Here is a 24,605-nt window from a genome sequence, read left to right on the forward strand (position 1 = left end):
ATGGGGTTCCAGGGTTTGGAGGGTATGAATACAATATGATTCCCTCTCACGTAGTAATTGGATGCGATTTCCAGGGTTTGGAGGGTATGAATCCAATATGATTCCCTCTCACGTAGTAATTGGATGCGATTAACTCTATTCCTAACCCATGGTCTAACCCTAACCCTAGCCATAACCCAGGACCCAACCCTAATCCTCACCTCTGACTTAACTTAAACCTTAAATTCTGGCTTAACCTAAGTTTAACTGCTAGACTAATGCTATTAATAGCCCCTGGTCTGAAATTAACTCCTGCTTTAACTCTATGCCTAACCAATGGTGTAACCCTAACCCTATCCTGAACCAAGGACTCAACCCTAATCCTCACTTCTGACTTAACCTAAACTTTAAATACTGGGATAACCTAACTTTAACTGCTGGACTAACCCTAATTCTAGCTCGTGGTCTGTCCCTAACTGCTGTTTTTACTCTATTTCTAACCCATGGTCTAACCCTTAACCTAGCCTTAACCCAGGACCAAATCCTAATCCTCATCTCTGGCTTAACCTAAACCTTAAATTCTGGCTTAACCTAAGTTTAACTGCTGCACTAACCCTATTTCTAGCTCGTGGTCTGACCCTAACTCCTGTTTTAACTCTATTACTAACCCATGGTCTAACCCTATCTCTAGCCTTAACCCAGGACCCAACCCTAATCCTCACCTCTGGCTTAACCTAAACCTGAAATACTGAGATAACTTAACATTAATTGCTGGACTAACCCTATTTCAAGCTACTGGTCTGACCCTAACTCCTGTTTTAGTTCTAATCCTAACCCATCGTCTTACCCTAATCCTAGCCTTAACCCAGGACTTAAACTTAATCCTCACCTCTGGCCTAACCCAAACCTAAACCTTAAATTCTGGAATAACCTAACTTTAACTGCAGGACTAACCCTATTTCTAGCTTGTGGTCTGACCCTAACTCCTGTTTTAACTCTATTACTAACCCATGGTCTAACCTTAACCCTAGCCTTAATTTAGGACCCAACCCAAATCCTCACCTCTGCCATAACCTAAACCTTAAATTCTGGGATAACCTAACGTTAACTGCTGGACTCACCCTATTTCAAGCCACTGGTCTGACCCTAACTCCTGCTTTAACTCTATTCCTGACCCATGGTGTAACCCTAACCCTAGCCTTAACCCAGGACTCAACACTAATTGTCACCACTGACTTAACCTAAACCTTAAATACTGGGATAACTTAACTTTAACTGCTAATGTAACCCTATTTCTAGCTCCTGGTCTGACCCTAACTCCAGTTTTAACTCTATTCCTAACCCATGGTCTAACCCTTACCCTAGCCTTAACCCAGGACCCAACCCTAATCCTCACCGCTGACTTAACCTAAACCTTATATTCTGGGATAACCTAACTTTAACTGCTGGACTAACCCTATTTCTAGCTTGTGTTCTGACCCTAACTGCTGTTTTAACTCTATTTCTAACCCATGGTCTAACCCTAACCCTAGCCTTAACCCAGGACCAAATCCTAATCCTAACCTCTGGCTTAACCTAAACCTTAAATTCTGGCTTAACCTAAGAATAACTACTGGACTAACCCTATTTCTAGCTCCTAGTCTGACCCTAACTCCTGTTTTAACTCTATTCGTAACCCATAGTCTAACCCTAACCCTAGCCTTAACCCAGGACCCAACCCTAATCCACACCTCTGACCTAACCTAAACCTTAAATACTGGGATTACCTAACTTTAACTGCTGGACTAAACCTATTTCTAGCTCCTGGTTTCACCCTAACTCCTGTTTTAACTCTATTCCTAACACGTGGTCTAACCCTAACCCTAGCCTTTAACCCAGGATCCAACCCTAATCCTCACCTCTGGGTTAATCTAAACCTTATATTCTGGCTTAACCTAGGTTAAACTGCGCACTAACCCTATTTCTAGCCCCTAGTTTTAAACTAACACCTGTTTTTACTTTATTTCTAACCCATGGCCTAACCCTAACCCTAACCTTAACCCAGGATTCAACCCTAATCCTCACCTCTGGCCTAACCCAAACCTAAACTTTAATTTCTGGGATAACCTAACTTTAACTGCTGGACTAACCCTATTTCTAGCTCCTGGTCTGACCCTAACTTTTGTTTTAACTCTATTCCTAACCCATGGTCTAACCCTAACCCTAGCCTTAACCCAGGACCCAACAATAATCCAAACCTCTGGGTTAATCTAAACCTTATATTCTGTCTTAACCTTGGTTAAACTGCTGGACTAACCCTATTTCTAGCCCCCAGTTTTAAACTAACTCCTGTTTTTACTCTATTCATAACATGAGGTTCATGTCTAGTTCTCTGACTATTTCCACGACTCATTATTACATATGTTGTGCTATGCGTGCATTTCTCCAAATTGCAACCTTTATAAGATTGATTACGCTGCAGTTGTATGTTTATTTTTCCCCTATCAATCATTTTTTACTATGTATTGATACTGACGCCTGTACTTGCTTCCTTTTCTCCTTCTAGGTATCCTAGTATCCTTTCTCCTTGACTCACGGGCCACCATAGCACTCTTCTGCACATTTGGGCCTCCTGACAGGTAACTATACTCCATCCAGTACACTGAGTGTATCCTTAGCCCTCCCAGTGGATACAGATCGCAGCCTCTAGCATGTTCACATTCACTCACTCCTGCTCAGTGCCTATGTTCCCCCTCCTGTATCTCTTACTCATACACCACTTATATTCCCATATCGATATTAGGCCCTCTATGTGCTCACACTATATCACTGCTGCCACATCCATACCATGCTTATTACACACTTACATTACTGACACATCCATGCCTCTAACAGACGTTAGGATTTTGCCTGTAGTTTCTTCCCTACATTATGCCCACACCTCTTTCTATGATGGACACATCCCTTATCCTATCATACTCAGCGCTCAGTGTCCTGACCCTGCCTATCGTTCATCCCACACTACTGACGTCATGCTCACACCCCTCGACATGACTGACATGTCTCTGTTCCTGTCAGACCCAGTGCTCATGTGCCCAGCCCCTCCCAACACCTGCTCAGCACTGCTGACATCACGCACATGTGCAGTGGACACTTTCCCACCATGCATTGCGCCCCGTCCAAACCGGAAGTGACGCTCCACTTAGTGTTCTCCTTATAATGGTGCTCCCCAGTCCAGTACACCCACGCTGCCATCACCACTGCCACCGCTGTTCCAGCACTATATGGTCCTCTATGAGCAGGTAACCCAGTGTATCCTCCCCCTGTGGACCTCTCACTATCTCTGCTTACCATTCTCTAATGCTTTTGACTTTCCTTCCAGGCGTCTTCTCCTCTCCTCCTCTGCCTCTGTGTTTAATCCTCACATCACCACCATTCTGGTATGTAGTTCTGCTACCTTGATTACTACTATCTCTTTCCATGTAAAATGGTCATGCATATATGTACTTAACTGATGTACTTGTGCTTTCTTCAATGAGGAATATAATGTTCCTATGTACCTATTACATGATTCTATTGCCATCTGTATCATCCAGCGGACAGTGTCCTGACTTCCTCATATTGCATTGTGGTGCTTCTTCTTATGCATATTATTTCTAAACTGCCAGATACCGCTTAATGCTGAATGTGACGCCCTCCACTTACCCTCTACCCTGACGGCTGTCCCTGTGACCCGTATACCTCTGCGTCTCTATTATAAGTATGTACATATCCTGTATATAGGTGTATAAATGTATATTTGTATATATTGCTGTATGTCACACTTGTGTATATATATACTCACGGTGTACTTTTACCTCCACAGGCAACTACCTTGAGAAAGGTCTGATAAACCGAAACGTTGGTTTGTTGCTTTTGTGTCAGGGTTCACATTTTGCAATTTTTGTTGGTTGTGAATAAAAACACTTGCATTCAAATTTTCATCTCCTCTCTTATTGAGTGCTCGGGTTCCCCATTACTTGTTACTAATTTATTACCCGATAGCACCTATCTGTAGCAGTTGCAGCCGGACTTTTCTGTATTTAATTAGGAATAGAGTTAAAGCACAAGTTAGGGTCAGACAATTGGTCAGAAATAGGGTTAGTCCAGCAGTTAAAGTTAGGTTATCCCAGTATTTAAGGTTTAGGTAAAGTCAGAGGTGAAGATTAGGGTTGGGTCCTTGGTTAAGGCTAGGGTTAGGGTTAGACCATGGGTTAGAAATAGAGTAAAAACAGGAGTTAGTTTAAAACTAGGGGCTAGAAATAGGGTTAGTCCAGCAGTTTAACCTAGGTTAAGCCAGAATTTATTGTTTAGGTTAAACCAGAGGTTAGGATTAAGGTTGAGTCCTGGGTTAAGGCTAGGGTTAGGGTTACACTATGGGTTAGGAATAGAGTTAATGCAGGAGTTAGGGTCAGACCAGGAGCTAGAAATAGGGTTAGTCTAGCAGTTAAAGTTAGGTTATCCCAGAATTTAAGGTTCAGGTTTGGGTTAGGCCAAAGGTGAGAATTAGGGATGAGTCCTGCGTTAAGGCTATGGTTAGGGTTCGACCATGAGTTAGGAATAGAGGAAACACAGGAGTTAGATTAAAACTAGGGGCTAGAAATAGGGTTAGTCCAGCAGTTTAACCTATGTTAAGCCAGAATTGAAGGTTTGGGTTAAGCCAGAGGTGAGGATTAGGGTTGGGTCCTGGGTTAAGGCTAGGGTTTGGGTTAGACCATGGGTTATGAATAGAGTAAAAACAGGAGTTAGTTTAAAACTAGGGGCTAGAAATAGGGTTAGTCCAGCAGTTTAACCTAGGTTAATACAGAATATAAGGTTTAGATTAACCCAGAGGTGTGGATTAGGGTTGGGTCCTGGGTTAAGGTTAGGGTTAGGGTTAGACTATGGGTTAGGAATAGAGTTAAAACAGGAGTTAGGGTCAGACCAGAAGCTAAAAATAGGTTTAGTCCTGCAGTTAAAGTTAGGTTATCCCAGAATTTAAGGTTTAGGTTAGGTCAGAGGTGAGCATTAAAGTTGGGTCCTGGGTTAAGACGAGAGTTAGCGTTAGACCATGGGTTAGGAATAGAGTTAAAACAGATGTTAGGTTCAGACGAGATGCTAGAAATAGGGTTAGTCCAGCAGTTAAAGTTAGGTTATCCCAGAATTTAAGGTTTAGGTTTGGGTTAGGCCAGAGGTGAGGATTAGGTTTGAGTCCTGGGTTAAGGTTAGGGTTAGGGTTAGACCACGTGTTAGGAATAGAGTTAAAACAGGAGTTAGGGTCAGACCAGGAGCTAGAAATAGGGTTAGTCCAGCAGTTAAAGTTAGGTTATCCCAGAATTTAAGGTTTAGGTTTTGGATAGGCCAGAGGTGAGGATTAGGGTTGAGTCCGGGGTTAAGGTGACGGTTAGGGTTAGACCATGGGTTAGGAATAGAGAAAAAACAGGAGTTAGTTTAAAACTAGGGGCTAGAAATACGGTTAGTCCATCAGTTTAAGCTAGGTTAAGCCAGAATTGAAGGTTTGGGTTAAGCCAGAAGTGAGGATTAGGGTTGGGTCCTGGGTTAAGGCTAGGGTTAGGGTTAGACCACGTGTTAGGAATAGAGTTAAAACAGGAGTTAGGGTGAAACCAGGAGCTAGAAATAGGGTTAGTCCAGCAGTTAAAGTTAGGTTATCCCAGAATTTAAAGTTTAGGTTTGGGTTAGGCCAGAGGTGAGGATTAGGGTTGAATCCTGGGTTAAGGTTAGGGTTAGGGTTAGACCATGGGTTAGAAATAGAGTAAAAAAAGGTATTAGTTTAAAACTAGGGGCTAGAAATACGGTTAGTCCAGCAGTTTAACCTAGGTTAAGCCAGAATATAAGGTTTAGATTAACCCAGAGGTGAGGATTAGGGTTGGGTCCTGGGTTAAAGGCTAGGGTTAGGGTCAGACCACGTGTTAGGAATAGAGTTAAAACAGGAGTTAGGGTGAAACCAGGAGCAAGAAATAGGTTTAGTCCAGCAGTTAAAGTTAGGTTATCCCAGTATTTAAGGTTTAGGTTAGGTCAGAGGTGTGGATTAGGGTTGGGTCCTGGGTTAAGGCTAGGGTTAGGGTTAGACTATGGGTTAAAAAAAGAGTTAAAACATGAGTTAGGGTCAGACTAGGAGCTAGAAATAGGGATAGTCCAGCAGTTAAACTTAGGTTAAGCCTGAGGTTAGGTTTAGGATTTGGTCCTGGGTTAAGGCTAGGGTTAGGGTTAGACCATGGGTTAGAAATAGAGTTGAAATAGCAGTTAGGGTCAGACCACGAGCTAGAAATAGGGTTAGTCCAGCAGTTAAAGTTAGGTTATCCCAGAATATAAGGTTTAGGTTAAGTCAGTGGTGAGGATTAGGGTTGGGTCCTGGGTTAAGGTTAGGGTTAGGGTTAGACTATGGGTTAGGAATAGAGTTAAAACAGGAGTTAAGGTCAGACTAGGAGCTAGAAATAGGGTTAGTCCAGCAGTTAAACTTAGGTTAAGCCAGAATTTAAGGTTTAGGTTAAGCCAGATGTTAGGATAAGGATTTGGTCCTGGGTTAAGGCTAGGGTTAGAGTTAGACCATGGGTTAGAAATAGAGTTGAAAGAGCAGTTAGGGTCAGACCAGGATCTAGAAATAGGGTTACATTAGCAGTTAAAGTTAAGTTATCCCAGTATTTCAGGTTTAGGTTAAGTCAGTGGTGAGAATTAGTGTTGAGTCTTGGGTTAAGGCTAGGGTTACGGTTACACCAAGGGTCAGGAATAGAGTTAAAGCAGGCGTTAGGGTCAGACCAGTGGCTTGAAATTGGGTGAGTCCAGCAGTTAAAGTTAGGTTATCCCAGAATGTAAGGTTTAGGTTATGGCAGAGGTGAGGATTTGGGTTGGGTCCTAAATTAAGGCTAGGGTTAAGGTTACACCTTGGGTTAGTAATAGAGTTAAAAAAGGAGTTAGGGTCAGACCACGAGCTAGAAATAGGGTTAGTCCTGCAGTTAAAGTTAGGTTATTCCAGAATTTAAGGTTTAGGTTTGGGTTAGGCCAGAGGTGAGGATTAAGTTTAAGTCCTGGTTTAAGACTAGGGTTAGGGTAAGACGATGGGTTAGGATTAGAACTAAAACAGGAGTTAGGGTCAGACTAGTAGCTTGAAATAGGGTTAGTCCAGCAATTAATGTTAAGTTATCTCAGTATTTCAGGTTTAGGTTAAGCCAGAGGTGAGGATTAGGGTTGTGTCCTGGGTTAAGGCTAGAGATAGGGTTAGACCATGGGTTAGTAATAGAGTTAAAACCGGAGTTAGGGTCAGACCACGAGCTAGAAATAGGGTTAGTGCAGCAGTTAAACTTAGCTTAAACCAGAATTTAAGGTTTAGGTTAAGCCAGAGGTGAGGATTAGGATTGGGTCCTGGGTTAAGGCTAGGGTTAGACCATGGGTTAGTAATAGAGTTAAAACAGCAGTTAGGGTCAGACCACGAACTAGAAATAGGGTTAGTCCATTAGTTAAAGTTAGGTTATCCCAGTATTTAAAGTTTAGGTTAAGTCAGAGGTGAGGATTAGGGTTGAGTCCTTGGTTCAGGATAGGGTTACACCATGGGTTATGCATAGAGTTAAAGCAGGAGTTAATTTCAGACCAGGAGCTAGAAATAGCATTAGTCTAGCAGTTAAACTTTGGTTAAGCCAGAATTTAAGGTTTAAGTTAAGTCAGAGGTGAGGATTAGGGTTGGGTCCTGGGTTATGGCTAGGGTTAGGGTTAGACCATGGGTTAGGAATAGAGTTAGAGCACGAGTTAGGGTCAGACCATTGGCCAGAAATAGGGTTAGTCCAGCAGTTAAAGTTAGGTTATCCCAGTATTTAAGGTTTAGGTTAAGTCAGAGGTGAAGATTAGGGTTGGGTCCTTGGTTAAGGCTAAGGTTAGGGTTAGACAATGGGTTAGTAATAGAGTTAAAACAAGAGTTAGGGTCAGACCAGGAGCTAGAAATAGGGTTAGTCTAGCAGTTGAACTTAGGTTAGGCCAGAATTTAAGGTTTAGGTTAAGGCAGAGGTGAGGATTTGGGTTGGGTCCTGGGTTAAGTATAGGGTTAGGGTTAGACCAAGGGTTAGTAATAGAATTAAAACAGGAGTTATAGTCAGACCATGAGCTAGAAATAGGGTTAATCCTGCAGTTAAAGTTTGGTTATCCCAGTATTTAAATTTTAGGTTAATTCAGAGATGAGGATTAGGGTTGGGTCCTGGGTTAAGGCTAGGGTTAGGGTTACACCATGGGTTAGGAATAGAGTTAAAGCAGGAGTTAGGGTCAGACCAGGGGCTTGAAATAGGTTTAGTCCAGCAGTTAAACTTAGGTTAAGCCAGAATTTAAGGTTTAGGTTATGGCAGAGGTGAGGATTTGGGTTTGGTCCTAAATTAAGGCTAGGGTTAAGGTTAGACCATGGGTTAGTAATAGAGTTAAAACAGGAGTTAGGGTCAGACCACGAGCTAGAAATAGGGTTAGTCCTGCAGTTAAAGTTAGGTTATCCCAGAATTTAAGGTTTAGGTTAATGTTAGGCCAGAGGTGAGGATTAAGGTTGAGTCCTGGGTTAAGGCTAGGGTTAGGGTTGGACCATGGTTTGGGAATAGAGTAAAAACAGGAGTTAGGGTCAGACCAGGAGCTAGAAATACGGTTAGTCCAGCAGTTAAAGTTAGGTTAGCCCAGGTTTTAAGGTTTAGGTTTGGGTTAGGCCAGAGGTGAGGAGTAGGGTTGGGTCCTGGGTTAAGGCTAGGGTAGGGGATAGACCATGGGTTAGTAATAGAGTTAAAACAGGAGTTAGGGTCAGACAACAAGCTAGAAATAGGGTTAGTCCAGCAGTATAAATTAGGGTATTCCAGAATTTAAGGTTAAGGTTAAGCCAGAGGTGAGGATTAGGGTTGGGTCCTGGGTTAAGGCTAGGGTTAGGGTTAGACCATGGGTTAATAATAGAGTTAAAACAGGAGTTAGGGTCAGACCACAAGCTAAAAATAGGGTTAGTCCAGCAGTTAAAGTTAGGTTATCCCAATATTTAAGGTTTAGGGTAGGTCAGAGGTGAGCATTAGGGTTGGGTCCTGGGTTAAGACTAGAGTTAGCGTTAGACCATGGGTTAGCAATAGAGTTAAAACAGGAGTTAGGTTCAGACCAGATGCTAGAAATAGAGTTAGTCCAGCAGTTAAAGATAGGTTATCCAGAATTTAAGGTTTAGGTTTGGGTTAGGCCAGAGGTGAGGATTAGGGTTGAGTCCTGGGTTAAGGTTAAGGTTAGGGTTAGCCCATGGGTTAGGAATAGAGTTAAAACAGGAGTTAGGGCCAGACCAGGAGCTAGAAATAAGGTTAGTTCAGCAGTTAAAGTTAGGTTATCCCAGAATTTAAGGTTTAGGTTAAGCCATAGGTGAGGATTAGGGTTCGGTCCTGGGTTAAAGCTAGGGTTAGGGTTATACCATGGGTTAGGAATAGAGTAAAAACAGGAGTTAATTTAAAACTAAGGGCTAGAAATAGGGTTAGTCCAGCAGTTTAACCTAAGTTAAGCCAGAATTTAAGGTTTAGGTTAAGCCAGAGGTGAGGATTAGGGTTGGGTCCTGGGTTAAGGCTAGGGTAAGGGTTAGACCATGGGTTAGTAATAGAGTTAAAACAGGAGTTAGGGTCAGACCACAAGCTAGAAATAGGGTTAGTCCAGCAGTTAAAATTAGGTTATTCCAGAATTTAAGGTTAAGGTTAAGCCATAGGTGAGGTTTAGGGTTGGGTCATGGGTTAAGGCTAGGGTTAGGGTTAGGGTTAGACCATGGGTTAGTAATAGAGTTAAAAGAGGAGTTAGGGTCAGACCAAGAGCTAGAAATAGGGTTAATCCAGCAGTTAAAGTTAGGTTACCCCAGAATTTAAGGTTTAGGTTTGTGGTAGGCCAGAGGTGAGGATTAGGGTTGAGTCCTGGGTTAAGGTTAGAGTTAGGGTTAGACCATGGGTTAGGAATAGACTAAAAACAGGAGTTAGGGTCAGACCAGGAATTAGAAATAGGGTTAGTCCAGCAGTTAAAGTTAGGTTATCCCAGTATTTAAGGTTTAGGTTAAGTCAGAGGTGAGGATTAGGGTTCGATCCTGGGTTAAAGCTTGGGTTAGGGTTATACCATGGGTTAGGAATAGAGTAGAAACAGGAGTTAGTTTAAAACTAGGGGCTAGAAATATGGTTAGTACAGCAGTTTAACCTAGGTTAAGCCAGAATTTAATGTTTAGGTTAAGTCAGAGGTGAGGATTAGGGTTGGGTCCTGGGTTAAGGCTAGGGTTAGGGTTATACTATGGGTTAGGAGTAGTGTTAAAGCAGGAGTTAGGGTCAGACCAGGAGCTAGAAATAGGGTTAGTAGAGCAGTTAAAGTTAGGTTATCCCAGAATTTAAAGTTTAGGTTTGGGTTAGGACAGAGGTGAAGATTAGGGATACGTCCTGTGTTAAGGCTAGGGTTAGGGTTAGACCATGGGTTAGGAATAGAGGAGAAACAGGAGTTAGTTTAAAACTAGGGGCTAAAAATAGGGTTAGTCCAGCAGTTTAACCTATCTTAAGCCAGAATTGAAGGTTTGGGTTAAGCCAGAGGTGACGATTAGGGTTGGGTCCTGGGTTAAGGCTAGGGTTAGGGTTAGACCATGGGTTAATAATAGAGTTAAAACAGGAGTTAGGGTCAGACCACAAGCTAGAAATAGGGTTAGTCCAGCAGTTAAAGTTAGGTTATCCCAGAAATTAAGGTTAAGGTTTGGGTTAGGCCAGAGGTGAGGATTAGGGTTGAGCCCTGGGTTAAGGTTAGGGTTAGACCATAGGTTAGGAATAGAGTAAAAACAGGAGTTAGTTTAAAACTAGCGGCTAGAAATAGGGTTAATGTAGCAGTTTAACCTACGTTAAGCCAGAATATAAGGTTTAGATTAACCCAGAGGTGAGGATTAGGGTTGGGTCCTGGGTTAAGGCTACGGCTAGGATTACACCATGGGTTAGTAATAGAGTTAAAGCAGGAGTTAGGGTCAGAAGAGGAGTTACAAATAGGGTTAGTCCAGCAGTTAAAGTTAGGTTATCCCAGTATTTAAGGTTTAGGTTTGGGTTAGGCCAGAGGTGAGGATTAGGGTTGAGTCCTGGGTTAAGGTTAGGGTTAGGGTTAGACCATGGGTTAGGAATAGACTTAAAACAGGAGTTAGGGTCAGACCAGGAGCTAAAAATAGGGTTAGTTCAGCAGTTAAAGTTAGGTTATCCCAGAATTTAAGTTTTAGGTTAAGCCATAGGTGAGGTTTAGGGTTGGGTCATGGGTTAAGGCTAGGGTTAAATTTAGGGTTAGACCATGGGTTAGTAATAGAGTTAAAAGAGGAGTTAAGGTCAGACCAAGAGCTAGAAATAGGGTTAATCCAGCAGTTAAAGTTAGGTTATCCCAGAATTTAAGGATTAGGTTTGGGTTAGGCCAGAGGTGAGAATTAGGGTTGAGTCCTGGGTTAAGGTTAGGGTTAGGGTTAGACGATGGGTTAATAATAGAGTTAAAATAGGAGTTAGGGTCAGACCACAAGCTAGAAATAGGGTTAGTCCAGCAGTTAAAGTTGGGTTACCCCAGTATTTAAGGATTAGGTTAAGTAAGAGGTGAGGATTAGGATATGGTCCTGGGTTAAGGCTAGGGTTAGGGTTAGACCATGGGTTAGGAAAAGAGTTAAAACAGGAGTTTGGGTAAGACTAGGAGCTAGAAATAGGGTTAGTCCAGCAGTTAAAGTTAAGTTATCCCAGTATTTAAGGGTTGGGTTAAGTCAGAGGTGATGATTACGGTTGGGTCCTGGGTTAAGGCTAGGGTTAGGGTTAGACCATGGGTTTGTAATAGAGTTAAAACAGGAGTTAAGGTCAAACAACAAGCTAGAAATAGGGTTAGTCCAGCAGTTAAAGTTAGGTTATCCCAGAATTTAAGGTTTAGGTTTGGGTTAGGCCAAAGTTGCGGATTAGGGTTGAGTCCTAGGTTACGGTTAGGGTTAGGGTTAGACCATGGGTTAAGAATAGCCTTAAAACAGGAGTTAGGGTCAGATCAAGAATTAGAAATAGGGTTAGTCCAGCAATTAAAGTTAGGTTATCCCAGTATTTAAGGTTGAGGTTAAATCAGAGGTGTGGATTAGGGTTGGGTCCTGGGTTAAAGCTAGGGTTAGGGTTATACCATGAGTTAGGAATAGAGTAAAAACAGGAGTTAGTTTAAAACTAGGGGCTAGAAATAGGGTTAGTCCAGCAGTTTAACCTAGGTTAAGCCAGAATTTAATGTTTAGGTTAAGCCAGAGGTGAGGATTAGGGATGGGTCCTGGGTTAAGGCTAGGGTTAGGGTTACACTATGGGATAGGAATAGTGTTAAAGCAGGAGTTAGGGTCAGACCAGGAGCTAGAAATAGGGTTAGTCCAGCAGTTAAAGTTAGGTTATCCCAGAATTTAAAGTTTAGGTTTGGGTTAGGCCAGAGGTGAAGATTAGGGATAAATCCTGTGTTAAGGCTAGGGTTAGGGTTAGACCATGGGTTAGGAATAGAGGAGAAACAGGAGTTAGGTTAAAACTAAAGGCTAGAAATAGGGTTAGTCCAGCAGTTTAACCTATGTTAAGCCATAATTGAAGGTTTGGGTTAAGCCAGAGGTGAGGATTAGGGTTGGGTCCTGGGTTAAGGCTAGGGTTAGGGTTAGACCTTGGGTTAATAATAGAGTTAAAACAGGAGTTTGAGTCAAACCACAAGCTAGAAATAGGGTTAGTCCAGCAGTTAAAGTTAGGTTATCCCAGAATTTAAGGTTAAGGTTTGGGTTAGGCCAGAGGTGAGGATTAGGGTTGAGCCCTGGGTTAAGGTTAGGGTTAGACCATGGATTAGGAACAGAGTTAAAACAGGAGTTAGGGTCAGACCAGGAGCTAAAAACAGGGTAAGTCGAGCAGTTAAAGTCAGGTTATCCCAGAATTTAAGGTTTAGGTTTGGGTTAGGCCAGAGGTGAGGATTAGGGATGAGTCCGGGTTTAAGGCTAGGGTTACGGTTAGACCATTAGTTAGGAATAGAGTAAAAATAGGAATTAGTTTAAAACTAGAGGCTAGAAATAAGGTTTTTCCAGCAGTTTAACATAGTTTAAGCCAGAATTTAAGGTTTAGATTAAGCAAGAGGTGAGGATTAGAGTTGGGTCCTGGGTTAAGGCTAGGGTTAGGGTTAGACAATTGGATAAAATTAGAGTTAAAACAGGAGTTAGGGTCAGACCAGGAGCTAGAAATAGGGTTACTCAAGCAGTAAAAGTTAGGTTATCCCAGTATTTAAGGTTTAGGTTAAGTCAGAGGTGAGGATTAGGGTTGGGTCCTGGGTTAAGGCTAGGGTTAAATTTAGGGTTAGACCATGGGTTAGTAATAGAGTTAAAAGAGGAGTTAAGGTCAGACCAAGAGCTAGAAATAGGGTTAATCCAGCAGTTAAAGTTAGGTTATCCCAGAATTTAAGGATTAGGTTTGGGTTAGGCCAGAGGTGAGGATTAGGGTTGAGTCCTGGGTTAAGGTTAGGGTTAGGGTTAGACCATGGGTTAGGAATAGACTTAAAAAAGGAGTTAGGGTCAGACCAGTAGCTAGAAATAGGGTTAGTCCAGCAGTTAAAGGTAGGTTATCCCAGTATTTAAGGTTTAGGTTAAGTCAGAGGTGAGGATTAGGGTTCGGTCCTGGGTTAAGGCTAGGGTTAGGGTTAGACCATGGGATAGGAAAAGAGTAAAAAAAAGAGTTAGTTTAAAACTATGGGCTAGAAATATGGTTAGTCCAGCAGTTTAACCTAGGTTAAGCCAGAATTTAATATTTAGGTTAAGCCAGAGGTGAGGATTAGGGTTGGGTCCTGGGTTAAGGCTAGGGTTAGGGTTACACCATGGGTTAGGAATAGATTTAAAGCAGGAGTTAGGGTCAGACCAGGAGCTAGGTTAATCCAGCAGTTAAAGTTAGGTTATCCCAGAATTTAAGGTTTAGGTTTGGGTTAGGCCAGAGGTGAGGACTAGGGATGAGTCCTGCGTTAAGGCTAGGGTTAGGGTTAGACCATGGGTTAGGAATAGAGGAAAAACAGGAGTTAGGTTAAAACTAGGGGCTAGAAATAGGGTTAGTCCAGCAGTTTAACCTATGTTAAGCCAGAATTGAAGGTTTGGGTTAAGCCAGAGGTGAGGATTATGGTTGGGTCCTGGGTTAAGGCTAGGGTTAGGGTTAGACCTTGGGTTAATAATAAAGTTAAAACAGGAGTTTGGGTCAAACCACAAGCTAGAAATAGGGTTAGTCCAGCAGTTAAAGTTAGGTTATCCCAGAATTTAAGGTTAAGGTTTGGGTTAGGCCAGATTTGAGGATTAGGGTTTAGCCCTGGGTTAAGGTTAGGGTTAGACCATGGGTTAGGAATAGAGTTAAAACAGGAGTTAGGGTCAGACCAGGAGCTAAAAATAGGGTAAGTCCAGCAGTTAAAGTCAGGTTATCCCAGAATTTAAGGTTTAGGTTTGGGTTAGGCCAGAGGTGAGGATTAGGGATGAGTCCGGGTTTAAGGCTAGGGTTACGGTTAGACCATTAGTTAGGAATAGAGTAAAAACAGGAATAAGTTTAAAACTAGAGGCTAGAAATAAGGTTTTTCCAGCAATTTAACATAGTTTAAGCCAGAATTTAAGGTTTAGATTAAGCAAGAGGTGAGGATTAGAGTTGGGTCCTGGGTTAAGGCTAGGGTTAGGGTTAGACAAATGGATAAAATTAGAGTTAAAACAGGCGTTAGGGTCAGACCAGGAGCTAGAAATAGGGTTACTCAAGCAGTAAAAGTTAGGTTATCCCAGAATTTAAGGTTTAGGTTTGGGTTAGGCCAGAGGTGAGGACTAGGGATGAGTCATGTGTTAAGGCAAGGGTTAGGGTTAGACCATGGGTTAGGAATAGAGGAATAACAGGAGTTAGGTTAAAACTAGGGGCTAGAAATAGGGTTAGTCCAACAGTTTAACCTATGTTAAGCCAGAATTGAAGGTTTGGGTTAAGCCTGAGGTGAGAATTAGAGTTGGGTCCTGGGTTAAGGCTAGGGTTAGGGTTAGACCATGGGTTAGGAATAGAGTAAAAACAGGAGTTAGTTTAAAACTAGGGGCTAGAAATAGGGTTAGTCCAGCAGTTTAACTTAAGTTAAGCCAGAATTTAAGGTTTAGGTTAAGCCAGAGGTGAGGATTAGGGTTGGGTCCTGGGCTAAGGCTAGGGTTAGGGTTAGACCATGGGTTAGTAATAGAGTAAAACAGGAGTTAGGGTCAGACCACAAGCTAGAAATAGGGTTAGTCCAGCAGTTAAAGTTAGTTTATTCCAGAATTTAAGGTTAAGGTTAAGCCATAGGTGAGGTTTAGGGTTGGGTCATGGGTTAAGGCTAGGGTTAGAGTTAAACTATGGGTTTATAATAGAGTTAAAAGAGGAGTTAGGGTCAGACCAAGAGCTAGAAGTAGGGTTAATCCAGCAGTTAAAGTTAGGTTACCCCAGAATTTAAGGTTTAGGTTTGGGTTAGGCCAGAGGTGAGGATTAGGGTTGAGTCCTGGGTTAAGGTTAGAGTTAAGATTAGACCATGGGTTAGGAATAGACTTAAAACAGGAGTTAAGGTCAGACTAGGAATTAGAAATAGGGTTAGTCCAGCAGTTAAAGTTAGGTTATCCCAGGATTTAAGGTTTAGGTTAAGTCAGAGGTGAGGATTAGGACTCGGTCCTGGGTTAAAGCTAGGGTTAGGGTTATACCATGGGTTAGAAATAGAGTGAAAACAGGAGTTAGTTTAAAACTAGGGGCTAGAAATAGGGTTAGTCCAGCAGTTTAACCTAGGTTAAGCCAGAATTTAATGTTTAGGTTAAGCCAGAGGTGAGGATTAGGGTTGGGTCCTGGGTTAAGGCTAGGGTTAGGGTTACACTATGGGTTAGGAATAGTGTTAAAGCAGGAGTTAGGGTCAGACCAGGAGCTAGAAATAGGGTTAGTTCAGCAGTTAAAGTTAGGTTATTCCAGAATTTAAAGTTTAGGTTTGGGTTAGGCCAGAGGTGAAGATTAGGGATGAGTCCTGTGTTAAGCAAGGGTTAGGGTTAGAATATGGGTTAGGAATAGAGGAGAAACAGGAGTTAGTTTAAAACTAGGGGCTAGAAATAGGGTTAGTCCAGCAGTTTAACCTATGTTAAGCCAGAATTGAAGGTTTGGGTTAACCCAGAGGTGAGGATTAGGGTGGGTCCTGGGTTAAGGCTAGGGTTAGGGTAAGACCATGGGTTAAAAATACAGTTAAAATAGGAGTTAGGGTCAGACCACAAGCTAGAAATAGGGTTAGTCCAGCAGTTAAAGTTGGGTTACCTTAGTATTTAAGGATTAGGTTAAGTCAGAGGTGAGGATTAGGATATGTTCCTGGGTTAAGGCTAGGGTTAGGGTTAGACCATGGGTTAGGAAAAGAGTTAAAACAGGAGTAAGGGTCAGACCAGGAGCTAGAAATAGGTTTAGTCCAGCAGTTAAAGTTAAGTTATCCCAGTATTTAATGGTTGGGTTAAGTCAGAGGTGAGGATTAGGGTTGGGTCCTGGGTTAAGGCTAGGGGTAGGGTTAGACCATGGGTTTGTAATAGAGTTAAAATAGGAGTTAAGGTCAAACCACGAGCTAGAAATAGGGTTAGTCCAGCAGTTAAAGTTAGGTTATCCCAGAATTTAAGGTTTAGGTTTGGGTTAGGCCAGAGATGAAGATTAGGGATAAGTCCTGTGTTAAGGCTAGGGTTAGGGTTAGACCATGGGTTAGGAATAGAGGAGAAACAGGAGTTAGTTTAAAACTAGGGGCTAGAAATAGGGTTAATGCAGCAGTTTAACCTATGTTAAGCCAGAATTGAAGGTTTGGGTTAAGCCAGAGGTGAGGATTAGGGTTGGGTCCTGGGTTAAGGCTAGGGTTGGGGTTAGACCATGGGTTATTAATAGAGTTAAAACAGGAGTTACAGTCAGACCACTAGCTAGAAATAGGGTTAGTCCAGCAGTTAAAGTTAGGTTATCCCAGAATTTAAGGTTAAGGTTTGGGTTAGGCCAGAGGTAAGGATTAGGGTTTAGCCCTGGGTTAAGGTTAGGGTTAGATTATGGGTTAGGAATAGAGTAAAAACAGGAGTTAGTTTAAAACTAGGGGCTAGAAATAGAGTTAATGCAGCAGTTTAACCTACGTTAAGCCAGAATATAAGGTTAAGATTAACCCAGAGGTGAGGATTAGGTTTGGGTCCTGGTTTAAGGCTAGGGTTAGGGTTAGACCATGGGTTTGGAATAGAGTTAAAACCGGAGTTAAGGTCAGACCAGGAGCTAGAAATAGGGTTAGTTCAGCAGTTAAAGTTAGGTTAAGCCAGAATTAAAGGTTTAGGTTAAGCCATGGGTGAGGATTAGGGTTGGGTCATGGGTTAAGGCTAGGGATAGGGTTAGTCCATGGGTTAGTAGTAGAGTTAAAACAGGAGTTAGGGTCAGACTAGGAGCTAGAAATAGGCTTTGTCCAGCAGTTAAAGTTAGGTTATCAAAGAATTTAAGGTTTAGGTTTGGGTTAGGCCAGAGGTGAGGATTAGGGATGAGTCCTGGTTTAAGGCTAGGGTTAGGGTTAGACCATGGGATAGGAATAGAGTAAAAACAGGAGTTAGTTTAAAACTAGAGGCTAGAAATAGGGTTATTCCAGCAGTTTAACATAGTTTAAGCCAGAATTTAAGGTTTAGTTTAAGACAGAGGTGAGGATTAAGGTTGGGTCCCTGGTTAAGGCTAGGGTTAGGATTACACCATGGGTTAGGAATAGAGTTAAAGCAGGAGTTAGGGTCAGACTATGAGCTAGAAATTGGGTTACTCCAGCAGTTAAAGTTAGGTTATCCCAGAATTTAAGGTTTAGGTTTGGGTTAGGTCAGAGGTGAGGATTAGGGATGAGTCCTGTGTTAAGGCTAGGGTTAGGGTTAGACCATGGGTTAGGAATAGAGTTAAAATAGGAGTTAGGGTCAGACCAGGAGCTAGAAATAGGGTTAGTCCAGCAGTTAAAGTTAGGTTAAGCCAGAATTTAAGGTTTAGTTTAAGCCGTAGGTGAGGATTAGGGTTGGGTCATGGGTTAAGGCTAGGGTTAGACCATCGGTTAGTAATAGAGTTGAAACAGGAGTTAGGGTCAGACCACGAGCTTGAAATAGGGTTAGTCAAGCAGTTAAAGTTAGGTTATCCCAGAATTTAAGGTTTAGGTTTGGGATAGGCAAAAGTGAGGATTAGGGTTGAGTCCTGGGTTAAGGTTAGGGTTAGACCATGGGTTAGGAATAGAGTTAAAAAAGGAGTTAGGGTCAGACCAGGGGCTAAAAATAGGGTAAGTCCAGCAGTTAAAGTCAGGTTATCCCAGAATTTAAGGTTTAGGTTTGGTTAGGGCAGAGGTGAGGATTAGGGATGAGTCTGGGTTTAAGGCTAGGGTTAAGGTTAGACCATTAGTTAGGAATAGAGTAAAAACAGGAGTTAGTTTAAAACTAGAGGCTAGAAATAAGGTTTTTCTAGCAGTTTAACATAGTTTAAGCCAGAATTTAAGGTTTAGATTAAGCTAAAGAGTTAAGTTAAGAGTTAAAACAGGAGTTACGGTCAGACCAGGAGCTAGAAATAGGGTTAGTCAAGCAGTAAAAGTTAGGTTATCCCAGTATTTAAGGTTTAGGTTAAGTCAGAGGTGAGGATTAGAGTTGGGTCCTGGGTTAAGGCTAAGGTTAGTGTTGGACCATGGGTTTGGAATATAGTTAAAAAAAGGAGTTAGTTTAAAACTAGGGGCTAGAAATAGGGTTAGACCAGCAGTTTAACCTAGGTTAAGCCAGAATTGAAGGTTTAGGATAAGCCAGAGGTGAGGATTAGGTTTGGGTCCTGGGTTAAGGCTAGGGTTAGCGTTAGACCATGGGTTAGTAATAGAGTTAAAACAGGAGTTAGGGTCAGACCACAAGCTAGAAATAGGGTTAGTCCAGCAGTTAAAGTTAGGTTATCCCAGAATTTAAGGTTAAGGTTTGGGTTAGGCCAGAGGTGAGTGTTAGGGATGAGTCCTGGTTTAAGGCTAGGGTTAGGGTTAGACCATGGGTTTGGAATAGAGTTAAAACAGGAGTTAAGGTCAGACCAGGAGCTAGAAATAGGGTTAGTTCAGCAGTTAAAGTTAGGTTAAGCCAGAATTAAAGGTTTAGGTTAAGCCATGGGTGAGGATTAGGGTTGGGTCATGGGTTAAGGCTAGGGATAGGGTTAGACCATGGGTGTTACGGGCGGCTGTCTGATAATAACCTAAAGGAGTATCAGACAGTCAGGGTCCACCGTGCAAAGACTTTGCTGCAGACTATGGCAGAGTGCAATACCTCTGTTAACACACAGAAGGATATAATAAGTAAGTAAAGCAATTCCTCCCTTACTTGGAGGGTGTGTGGAAGGATCTCTGTTAATAATCACAGAGACAAAGGCAATGTGTGCGAAATGGCACCTACGTAGGTCCGCTCTTCTAGTGGTGCAAAAGAGACGAACAGCAGCGTAAGCCGCACAAAGCTCCTACCTGCGTTCGCTCCACTAGTGTGCGAGGACACGAACCACTAGATATGGCACCTGCCTAGGTCCGCTCTTCTAGTGGTGCAAAAGAGACGAACAGCAGCGTAAGCCGCACAAAGCTCCTACCTCTGTTCGCTCCCCTAGTGTGCGAGGATACGAACAACTGCCAGACGCAGTATAAGGAACGTTACCCTAGTGGCAACGTCCACCTACGAGTCGAATCACAAGGCCCAGCCAGACCATGTGCCTCAGGCACCTGCCTATGTCCGCTCCCCTAAGAGGTAAGGATACGGACAGCAGCCGAAGCTGTAAGGTATAAGAACGCTACCCTGCCGGTAGCGCTCACCTAACATAGACAGAGGAATGCCTAGAGGAACGCGCACAGAGCGTCTACTCTTATGCATGAACCAAGAGGACTGAGCGCCATGCGGCATGTGTCAGGGTCTTATATAGACTCTGTGCCTCATCCAAGATGGAGGACACCAGAGCCAATCCGCTGCCAGAACGACAGGAGTGACGTCATGCTGGCCTATCACCGAGCAAGGCGTCACAAGCACATGACCAGCGACCAATCGGCATAGAAGGTGTCAGAGACATGTGACCTCGTGTCAGCGATGATGTCACCCGCACATGTGCAATGGCTCCAAGATAGGACTTAGTCTCCGGCGCTCGCACATGTGCAGTAGCAAGAAATCTGGACTTAGTCTCCAGCGCTCGCACATGTGCAGTAGCAAGAAATCTGGACTTAGTCTCCAGCGCTCGCACATGTGCAGTAGCAAGAAATCTGGTCTTAGTCTCCAGCGCTCGCACATGTGCAGTAGCAAGAAATCTGGACATAGTCTCCAGTGCTCGCAGCAACCGTAACAGTACCTCCCCCTCAAGGGCCCCCCTCCCGGCGACGCAGGTAATCGGCAACTAAGTCGGGAGCATGGACAGCCTCCTCAGGCTCCCAAGAGCGATGTTCCGGGCCATAGCCCTCCCAATCTATCAAGAAGAACCTGCGCCCTCTAACCATCTTAGAACCAACTATGGCTCGTACCTCATAGCTAGAGCGAGAGGAATCAGAGGTAGGAGAGTGCACTTCACGAGCGTGAGGTAAAATAGCCGGCTTTAGCAGTGAGACATGGAATTTGTCATGAATCCTAAGATGGACAGGTAACTTCAATTGGTAGACTACAGGATTTACCTGTCAAAGAACCTCATAAGGACCCAGGAAGCGAGGAGCAAATTTGACAGAGCTCACTCTAAGTCTCACGTGTTTTGCAGAGAGCCACACAAAGTCCCCTGGAGAAAAGACAGGAGCCGGGCGACGAAACCGATCGGACACCGTCTTCATACGGTCCTTAGCTGCTTGGATCGACTCTTGAGTCCGATCCCAAACCTCTCTGGCATTAGTTGCCCAGTCGGCCGCAAGAGGAGGAGGTGCAGCAGCGGGAAGTGGTACCGGTACCCTAGGGTGTTGCCCATTATTGAGTACGAACGGTGTCTGCCCAGTGGCCTCAGCCAGCGAATTGTTAAGGGCAAATTCTGCCCAGGGTAGGAGGGAGGACCAGTTATCGTGGTTCTCAGCAACAAAGTGTCGAAGGTATATAATCATGGATTGATTGGTACGTTCAACCAAACCATTGGTCTCCGGATGGTATGCCGAAGAGAGATTCAACTCAATTTGCAGAAGGCTACAAAGATCTCGCCAGAAACGGGAAGTAAATTGCGGGCCTCTATCACAAATGATACGATCTGGCATCCCGTGAAGCCTAAAGACATGCTTGAGGAATAGTTTGGCTAGTACCCTGGAAGATGGGATTCTCGATAACGGTACGAGATGAACCATCCGGGAGAAATGGTCCGTAATGACCCACACAAATCTATGTCCCTGTGAACATGGAAGATCACCCACAAAGTCCATGCCTACCACCTCCCATGGTCTATCTGGCACTGGTAAAGGATGCAAGAGCCCAGCCGGTCTCTGCCGTAATGGACGGTTGCGAGCACACGAGTAGCAGGAACCGACATATCTCTTGACGTGGCTGGCTAAGTGTGGCCACCAATACCACCTCTCCAGTAACTCTCGTGTCCGCCTAATACCAAAATGCCCACCCACCTTTGAGGTGTGGGCCCATGACAGTATATCATTCTGTCGATCAGGCGGAACAAAGGTCTTGCCCGGTGGGATTTGGTCTAACGTCACAGGGGAGAGCGTATGAAAAACCCTGGAGGGAAGGATAAGACGAGGTTCGTCAATCTCTTCCTGGGTAGAAAGCATAGAGCGAGACAGGCCGTCTGCCTTGTTATTCTTACTCCCAGACAGATAGTTGATGGAGAAGTGAAAGCGGGAGAAAAACAAGGACCAGCGGGCTTGGCGAGGATTCAGACGCTGAGCGGTTTGTAAGTACGTCAGATTCTTATGGTCTGTATAGACCTGGAAAGGATGTTTCGCTCCTTCCAGCAAGTGACGCCACTCCTCCAAGGCTAATCTCAAGGCGAGCAGTTCCCTATCCCCAATGGTATAGTTTCTCTCTGCCGGTGAAAAGGTTTTAGCAAAGAAGAAACACGGCCTTTTTCTACCTGCACCGTTCTTTTGATACAAGACCTCACCAGCACCCACTGAAGAGGCATCAACCTCTAAGAGGAAGGGATTACTCTCATCGGGTCTTTGAAGAACGGGAGCAGTTGAAAAGTGTCTTTTTACTGCCTCAAAAGCCTGAGATGTCTCAGTAGACCAGGCTTTGGGATTAGCACCTTTCTTAGTCAAGGCCACCAAAGGGGCCACCAAAGTAGAAAAATGGGGTATGAACTGCCTGTAATAATTTATGAATCCTAAGAAGCGTTGCAACGCCTTCAAGGAATGAGGTTCGGACCATTGCAGGACAGCAGAGAGCTTCGCAGGATCCATAGCCAGGCCCTCTTGTGAGATAATGTAACCCAAAAAAGGCAATGAGGACTGCTCGAATTCACATTTCTCGAGTTTAGCAAACAATGAGTGCTCCCTTAAACGGGAAAGGACACGAACGACATCCTGACGATGAGTCTCCAGATCAGGAGAAAAAATCAGGATGTCGTCCAGATACACCACTACTGAGGATAACAGTAAATCCCTGAACACATCGTTTACGAAGTCCTGAAATACTGCGGGTGCATTACATAACCCAAAAGGCATGACGAGGTATTCATAGTGACCGTCTCGGGTGTTAAAAGCGGTCTTCCATTCGTCACCCTTTCGAATTCGTACCAAGTTATACGCACCCCGCAGATCCAACTTCGTAAAAACTTGAGCTCCTCTCAGTCTGTCAAAGAGCTCCGAAATTAAAGGTAATGGGTATTTGTTCTTTATTGTGATTGCGTTGAGACCCCTGTAATCTATGCAGCGACGCAAATCACCCTCTTTCTTCCGAACAAAGAAAAACCCAGCTCCCGCGGGAGAGACAGACTTACGAATGAACCCCTTCTCTAAACTCTCTCTTATATAGGTCGACATGGCCTCCGACTCAGGTATCGACAAGGGGTAAACCCTGCCTTTAGGTGGAACCGAACCTGGGATAAGGTCTATGGCACAGTCATACGGCCTATGGGGTGGAAGAACCTCAGCACCCTGTTTGGAGAACACGTCAGCGAAATCCAAATAGGGTGTAGGTATGGGAGAGAGATCAGTTGAAGCAACCGCAACGACCTTAGGTGGTAAGGGAAGACATCGGGACTGACATTTCGAACCCCAACTAATAATGCTGTCAGACTCCCAGTCAATGTGAGGAGCATGAGTCCGAAGCCATGGAAGACCCAGAAGGACGTCGTCTATACCCTCAGGCAAAACAAGAAAAGAAATCTCCTCTATGTGACCCTGAGACAGGGAAAGGCGCAAGGGAACTGTCCTCAATGTAATGGAGTCAGACAACATAGTTCCATTAACAACACGGACAGGAATAGGCGCCTCTAACATGATAGAGGGAATATTGTGTCCCTTTACAAATCCTGAGGACACAAAAGTCCCGTCAGCTCCGGAATCCACAAAAGCCATAATAGGCCATGTATTCTCAGATAACGAGAGCTGACCTGGGATACAACACTTAGAGGGTGCAGAAGACGTCTTTAGTAACCCCCCTCTAATGGTTACTAGGCCAGGGAGTTTCCCTGATGACTAGGACACTTGTTGGCATAGTGCCCAGCCTGACGACATACGTAACATATAGGAGGACCAGACTTGCGTAGTCTGGAGAACGTATGACCTAACTCCATAGGAGTGGGAGATGTTTCAGATGCTGAGGAAGATGGTAGTGGACCCTCAACAACTGGAATAGCCCGATGCTTAGGGCGTGAGGAAGAGACCTCGAGTCTACGTTCCTTATGGCGTACATCGATCCTCGTTGCTACTGTGATCAAGTCCTCCAGAGAAGCAGGGACCTCATGAGTAGCAAGAGCATCCTTGACATAGCCTGCCAACCCTCTCCAGAAGATAGGAATCAACACCTTCTCTGGCCAATCTAGTTCTGCCACAAGAGTTCTAAAAGCAATGGCATAAGAACTAGTGGATAACGAACCCTGAGATAGATCTAACAGCCCCAGGGCCGCATCATGGGTAACCTGCGGACCCATGAATACCGCCTTAAGAGCATCAAGAAAGTCTTGATGTCTCAGAGTAACCACATGAGAGCGCTCCCATAGGGGAGTCACCCATTCTAAGGCTTTGTCCTGAAGTAAGGAGATGATAAAGCCTACTCTGGACCTCTCCGTAGAGAAGCGAGAAGAGTTGACCTCTAGGTGTATCTGACACTGACTAATGAAACCACGACATGATCTGGCATCGCCAGAATATCTGTTTGGCAGAGCAAGTCGAGGATCATGTGCAGCTGTCACCATGGTCTGAGGTTTATCCTCTATACTCTTGAGCCGTGACTCAAGTACTTGTATGTAACGATGTAACTGCTGATATTCTGCCATAACTGCCAGACCCTTGGCTCAGTCCTAATGTTACGGGGGGCTGTCTGATAATAACCTAAAGGAGTATCAGACAGTCAGGGTCCACCGTGCAAAGACTTTGCTGCAGACTATGGCAGAGTGCAATACCTCTGTTAACTCACAGAAGGATATAATAAGTAAGTAAAGCAATTCCTCCCTTACTTGGAGGGTGTGTGGAATGATCTCTGTTAATAATCACAGAGACAAAGGCAATGTGTGCGAAATGGCACC

At 43.8% G+C, this 24,605-nt stretch overlaps 1 long non-coding RNA gene across 1 annotated transcript; it reads left to right on the forward strand.

Moving 5' to 3' along the window:
- Window positions 1–3,077: 3,077 nt before the first annotated feature.
- Window positions 3,078–3,889, forward strand: LOC142301324 (uncharacterized). Its single transcript, XR_012752762.1, has 4 exons — window positions 3,078–3,260; window positions 3,341–3,398; window positions 3,627–3,718; window positions 3,824–3,889. It is a non-coding gene; the product is annotated as an uncharacterized LOC142301324 (long non-coding RNA).
- The last annotated feature ends 20,716 nt before the right edge of the window (window positions 3,890–24,605 follow it).

Source organism: Anomaloglossus baeobatrachus, chromosome 4, assembly GCF_048569485.1.
Source record: "Anomaloglossus baeobatrachus isolate aAnoBae1 chromosome 4, aAnoBae1.hap1, whole genome shotgun sequence".
NCBI classification, from domain to species: domain Eukaryota; kingdom Metazoa; phylum Chordata; class Amphibia; order Anura; family Aromobatidae; genus Anomaloglossus; species Anomaloglossus baeobatrachus.